Source organism: Misgurnus anguillicaudatus, chromosome 23, assembly GCF_027580225.2.
Source record: "Misgurnus anguillicaudatus chromosome 23, ASM2758022v2, whole genome shotgun sequence".
In the NCBI taxonomy this organism is placed as follows: domain Eukaryota; kingdom Metazoa; phylum Chordata; class Actinopteri; order Cypriniformes; family Cobitidae; genus Misgurnus; species Misgurnus anguillicaudatus.
Genome location: NC_073359.2, coordinates 29,875,872 through 29,883,211, shown reverse-complemented (window position 1 = coordinate 29,883,211; position 7,340 = coordinate 29,875,872).

Genomic DNA, 7,340 nt, shown 5'->3' with positions numbered 1-7,340 from the left:
AATCAGGTATCCACCTGATCGGCATCAACAGAAACCTATATAGACTGGAAACCAACTCACCCTCATTCCTCGATAGTTTCAGCATCGCTCCACCTCCCCTTCTCCGCACGATTGCCTAAGTCACCTTACTAACCAGAACAGGGAGGATTGTTCTGGGTTCGGGCCTAAGGCTGAGCCCGGAACCCTCTCCCCACCAGGAAGCGCTCTGGGCTCAGTTCATTAACGAGCTTGGAGCCCTCTCCTCGAACAGCACACCAAATACGCATATTAATAACTATGTTCTGAATTATTTGTAAGTGTGAACTCGTAAATTGAAAATACATAAGCAGTGGGTTTTTTTTGTCAGGGTTTTGGTTCTATTTAGTTTGCTTTCATCACTGTTCATCGTTACTCTTTGTGTTTGTTACCTTTTATTAATCACTCATCATTATTTACAGCTATTTGTCATTATTTACCCTTTATAGTCTGCCCTAATGTGCCTGTCCATTGTCCGATCTCGTCTGAATGTAACCTTGTCATCGTCAGTGGCAGTTCTAGACAAATTTCACTATGGGGGCCAATGAGGGGCCACTGTTTCACCAGAGCAGTGTTTCCCAACCCTGGTCCTCGGGCACCCCCTCCCAGAAAGTTTTAGATGTCTCCTTATTTAACACACCTGATTTAAATCATCAGCTTGTTAGGGAGACATGTTTACCATTTTAGAAGGAGGCTGATGAGTCGAATCAGGTGTTTTAAATAGGAGACATCTAAAACTTTCTGGGAGGGGGTGCCCGAGGACCAGGGTTGGGAAACACTGCACCAGAGGAGCACATTAACTCTTTCCCCGCCAAAAGATATCTCGTCAATCAAGAGAAAACGCTTCCCCGCCAATGACGAGTATTTCCGTCTTTCCGCAATACCGCTTTTATCCACTAGGTGGCTTTTACCCACCCTTCCGCAACTTTTTAAACCCGGAAGTATTGCCCTATGGCAAGTTGCTGCATGTCCGTGTCTGTTTTAAAGATCGCTCTGAATGGGATCTCTATGAAAAGTCCGTCACAAAAATGGAATTATCTCTGCTTTTTGCTCAAAATGTGGTGTTTTTGCAGAAACCTACCCATATTCAAAAGCTGATTACAAACTCAAGGTAGGATGAAACGTTTTTTTTTGTTTGAAAGCAGAGGGTCTGTTCTTTCATTTGGTATATTGTATGTTTATATATTTGAAGAAGAACATTTTCTGGAAGGCATTAAACTTTTGTGAAAATCATGAAAAACGCTGGCGCTGGCTGGCAACTTTTTAAAAAAAAACGCTGGCGGTGAAAGAGTTAAAAATGGCAAGAAATTATATTTAAAGATTATAGGGGTGGTTACAGGAATTAGTTTAAGACAGGACTAGGCCTTAGTTTAATTAGGAAATATAACTAGTTTTAACAAACATGCCTTACTAAAAACATTACTTGTGTGCATTTTGAAGCAAAACAAAGGGCACTGGTGTATTTTATGATATGTCAGTGCAAGATGTTTTCAGTTTGGACAGCTCTGACATTTATTTTAGTCTAGGACTAGTCTAATCCCTTTCCGGGAAACTGCCCCGTAAACTTTATTTTACTTTACAATCATATAAATAAGAGTGAGTGGCGTGCAGGTGCAAAAGAGGAGCTGGGGTCTCATCAGCTCCCTTGTTCTGTCAGAAAACATGAGTCTACTCAGTAAACTTTATGAAATGCAACTTTTTATAAAGACAAATGTTTGTTTTAGTTTACATATACCCTGCTGAAAAAAACAGCATCAAACCAACATGGGAATTATGCTGGTCTATGCTGGTTTAGCTGGTGGTTACAGCATACCAGCACCAAAACACAACATATGCTGGTATAACCAGCATGGGATGCTGGTGCTAATGCTAGTTTAGCTGGTCGTAATGCTGGTTTGTTGCTGGTTTAGCTGGTCGTAATGCTGGTTTGATGCTGGTTTAGCTGGTGATCACTAGCAAACCAGCACCAAAACACAACATATGCTGGTCTTGCTGGTATGCTGTTTTTTTCCACAGGGAAAACATACATTGCTAGACAGTTAGAGACCACAATCTACTCAATATTTAAAATAATATTTATTTTAAATTGTAAACATTTGTATGTAACATTTAATTATATTAATATATAATTAAATGTTACTAATTATAATTTTTTTATTATATTAAAAAAAGTATTTATTTAAAATTGTAAAAAAATACATTAAAAATGTAATTATATTCCTCCAATTTTATGCACAGATATGTAAAAGAATAATGACAGCATTTTTCACAATGTACTGTTTAAAATTAAGTCAGAGATATGTTGGTTTTGCCTGTTGTTGATGAGTAACAGCTGTGAATGATCACAACGCGCTAAAGCAGCCACGTGACAGAAAAATAAGTGAACATTGTCCCAATGCCAAGTGAGCTAGGGTCCTTACCAGTGCCCAAACCTGTGTACACGATATACTGATTAACGACCTCGGGAGCTAGGGAACGAATTGAGACACAGGGCTAGCATTTATACATATCTATGCACTCGCCGAGCAGCACCTGCAGCCAGCCAGCCAGCTACAATGGTTGGGTGTGCCGGTCTAATTTGCCCGTGTAGAACGTTGCGTCACATTAGTTCTGCTTTTGGCGCTCGCGTGTAAAATCTAAATAAATTTATACTTTTTTATTTGGTCAGCACGGGGTGGCCAGGGACATGTCAACAGAGGCACGGGCCACCATTGGCCTCGGTGTAGAACTGCCACTGGTCATCGTGTTTGCTGTCTTTCGTGAATAAAGTCCTGTAAGTTTTATAATTCTGCCTTTTGTCCTTTGTTTATGTTAGAGAACTGTGACAGAAGATCAGACCAAACATTTGTGGCGTGTAAGTGTTCTCCATGTTTCAAGCCAGAGTTTTTTGTTTTTCGAACAATACGTTTTGTTTTAGTTTATGTTATAGATTTTTCGTTTAAACCATCACTCGGTTTGGAGCAGGGATCACTTCGGAAGGTCCAACGGACCTTCGCCACCCCCAGAGACCAGACGGTACTCACCCTACCCGGAACTCCTGCCCACCGCAGGTGGAGAACCCAGCAGCAAGACCTGAGAGCCAGAGTTACCCTCGGAGCCCAGCGTCGCCAAAACCCAGGATGTTCCACCTGGCCAGGTTGCGTGAACAGAGTTTCCGGTGTTTTGCCGCGGGAGCTGCTATTGACGTCATGGAGGACGTCCATCTCCCCGCCGCTGAGGGTGAGCCAATAACGGTCCCTGGGGTTTTCAACATCTGCTCGGATTGTGCTTTGGACTTTTCCCAACCCTTGTCGTCACCGCTGGTTCCGTCCAGCCCACCCCTTGTTAGTCACTGTTGGATAGCGCTGCCGGTCCCGTCCGGTCTCCCTTTTCACTCTCCCTTACCAGCCAATCCGAAGCTACATCAGCAGACACAGCGACACACCTCTGCTCATCCTCAGCGCTCACTGGCGCTGGTTCGTCCGAGCCCAGGTGTGCCTCTTTGCCCATTGTCTCGGGGGTTTCTCCAGTTCTCCTCCCCTGCTCCCTGAGACCTAGAGTTCGTCTCGGACCAGCGGCCTCGCTTTGGGTCTCTCCTCCCTCCTCTTCTTCAGCACCCATCCCCACAGCGACGTCGTCCCGCCCTCACCTCCGGGTTTTCCTCGTTCCCCATTGTGTCTCTCACTCCACCTTTCCAGCTCGTTGTGCTCCTCCTTTCCATAGACGTCACGTGGGGACTCCCTAGCTCTGGCTCCGCCTCGTGGCTCCGGAATCCCTCCTATGTCTCGGTCGGGACACCCACCAGCTCCGCCCGTCCCTCCGGATCCTCGGCTCCCCCTGGATCCTCCCCTCTAGTGTCAACGCTGTCTTCTGTCCCCAGGGTGGGGCTAGGACTTCCATCACACTGGCGCCATCCGCCAGCGTCTCCATCCTGGGGCTTCGTCTTGTATGGTTTCTGGGCCCCGCTCGACCATCCCCTCACCTCTCATCACAGTTTTTTGGACTTTTTTTGTTGCTCCCTCCCTCTCGGCTCTATGTTATTTCATCTACCGTGCAATGTCGCGCCTACCGGGAGAGGGCGTACTGTCAGGGTTTTGGTTCTATTTAGTTTGTTTTCATTGCTGTTCATCGTTACTGTTTGTGTTTGTTACCTTTTATTAGTCACACCTGTGTTTAGTTAATCACTCATCATTAGTTACAGCTGTTTGTCATTATCATTTACCCTTTATAGTCTGCCCTAATCTGCCTGTCCATTGTCTGATCTCGTCTGAATGTAACCTTGTCATCGTGTTTGCTGTCCTCTGTGAATAAAGTCCTGTAAGTTTTACAATCCTGCCTTTTGTCCTTCGTTTATGTTAGAGAACTGTGACAGATTTATCTTTTTAAAATACATTATTTTATAAAAGTAAGTAAATTATTTCTTAACCTTATCTTTAATAACTAAGGCCTATTAAAACCTTGCACTAAACTAACAAATTTAATTTCTGAATACATTTATAAACCATTATAAAAAATTACCACCAGTAAGTTTTTCTATTTTGATTTTTTTTAAATTGTTTTCAGTTGACTTTATGTTCCATCTTTGTTTTTCCACAGTTTTAATGAATTTGCTATTATATGTGTAAAAATATGAATAAGTGAAAGTGATCCTAAAACTTTTGAATGGATAGTCAATGTTAAATAAGCTAGTTAAACAGAACAAATTTATAATACTGCTCTGTATAAATGCATAGCAAGCTACTAGGGGTGCACGATTCAGAAAATTTCACGATCCGATTCGATTCCGATTTTTAGGCTCGAGATTCGATTCAAAATCGATTTTCGATTCAAAAACGATTCTCGATTTTAAAAAACGATTCACAGTATGTAAATGTAGTTTACTTTTTCCTATGTGACTGTAGTAGATATACAATTTTAAAGAAACACAACAAATTAAATGTAGTTTGATATAACTTTATGTCTTTATGGAAAAATAAAAACTGTTATGAAGCAATTAGATGACCCCTTTAATCAAACTCTATTAAATACAATAATATAGTATATTAATGATAGACAGTGCAGGTCTATAGATTAGAAATGTGACTGTAGTTATAATGGTTATTATTTCTATTAGATAGAGCAGAAGCAGGAAAAGTGTCTCTCTTTAATCCACTCATTATTTCAGATTCAAAAGTCTACTTGCTGTCCCACTGACAGGGGACTTTACATTACAGCTTTGCATTTTGTAAATATTGAGTCAGCTTGAGCTTTGCTCGTTCAGTGCAATAGATTTTAGAAAAGATATCATGGCCCGGTTGCATAAAGCACCTTAAGTTTTTTCCTTAAGTATGACACTTAAGGGGTAAATTCTCCTTAACTTCTGTAAGATAATAATTAAAGAGTTTTGCATATAATCCCTTAAACGGTTCTCTTAGGTAAGAGTAATCATTAAGTGTTTCATGACAGTGACCCCGGTTTGTTGTTATAAAATACTATTGTTGCCATGGAGACACAACAGAAAAAACTTAAGGGTTTTTCTGCAACACCCTTAAGTTTAAAGGAAACAACTTAAGGGAAAATTACACTTAAGGTGCTTTATGCAACCGGGCATGGTTTATTAATAATAATAGAAAAGAGCCAGTTTTATCGCCATAGAAACCGTCGGCAAGCTGAAACTGCACGCGAGCTTTAGCGCGGTAGCGCTCACGGTCATTCTCCGATCGACTCAGGTTTTATTACATAATATTAATCAGACTTTGGACCCGAAGTAATTTAACTATGACTGGCCCAGACCCGACTGACCATTTCAAATACAAACCCGGAACCATACGGGCCGCGGGTGCTTCGTCAAGTTCTAATGTTAAAACTCTGCTCAAGTTCAGAAACATGAAGGATACAATTTGACACGAGCTTGTTTGCGTCGCATCCCAATTCATTGAGAATCAAAGAGCACGTGAACGCATACCGAACTCATCATGTCGCACACAAAAATGTAATTATTAAAACGTGTCATCATCACGTAAAAACCAAAAAAGACCAAATTTGATGCCAGATATACTTGGGCACTTGTTAATATAACTGGGCAGCGCTGCAGCAGCAATGTGGGGAAACACTGTGACAAGAGTGTGCGGGCGTCAGTGTGAATACGACGCAGCGCCATTTATGGGAATACTGAGATAAACTCATTTCAGTTTCTGGATTTTTCAGCAGGGATGTTAGTGACAGTGAATTTGTGACTAACAGTTACTTGAATTGGTTAATTTAATTATTTGTAGAAACGCAGTTTGTGCACCGTATGGTCCTGGTTTGTGAGGGGCAATCATTCACTTAAAATACTAACTTAAGCTCCCATTACCATTAAACATTAGCGTTTGTAAACATGTTAAATGAATCTGTTGATTAGAATAAAGTTCATGCTGATTCATTTGAATTACTGACAAGCTCAGCCTTGATGATACACGTACAACAATAACCATATCGTTTTTGTGCATTTAATTTTTCAGGGGATTGTCTGATTTCCAACCATTTATTGATTTTTGTTTTATTGCAGAGACAATCACGTTTCTTTCACTTTTTTTATTGTCCGTATATTATTTGCAGTTAAATGCTGACGTCTCTGCGACATGTTTCCGATTAGCAAACGCTAGAAATTAGTTATCTGAGTGACATCTGATACTTTTCATCCCATGTGCTTTATGTGTAGTATGAGCTCACATTGCGTGTGCAGTGACCTCATATGGTGACCTTAATATATGAGCAAACCGTGAGTGCACTGTGTGGTTACAATTTTAGCTCACTGTGACGCACACATTGTGAAAATATTTTGAGGATCTTGTAAGTTCATGGTGACTGAGAGATCAAAGTGTTGACTGGGATGGTAATAACATGTCAGCTAGAATTGGCCTTTTTGTACTGACTATGTCCTAACAAAGTCTAGTACTGGTTGCAAATAGAGTGTATAAAGTTTTGACGTGTGCCCGTGCAGCTTACACCAATCAACACTGAGACAATTGCGTATTATATTATCTAGCAAGTTTATTTTCCTTATGTATATCATACAGCGGCAATAACTTGACTCATAATACATACCAAAAACAACAAAACCTATTGTTCCCTGTAGCAAGCTAAACACCAAAGCACAGTCGAAAACTGTTTGCTTCCCAAATTCGCAACACCTGTGTCTGGATTTCCTTGAGGTTAAATCACCCGGGCTGACCCGAGATCAGCTGAGCCACAAAGCTCATACCGCCCTCTAGTGGCACATGACAAAATCACATAATACAAATGAATACAAAAATGAATATGGCTCATACACTTTTGTTTGGGTTCCTTGTATGGACTCTGTGGGGTGGTCTTAAAATTTGAAT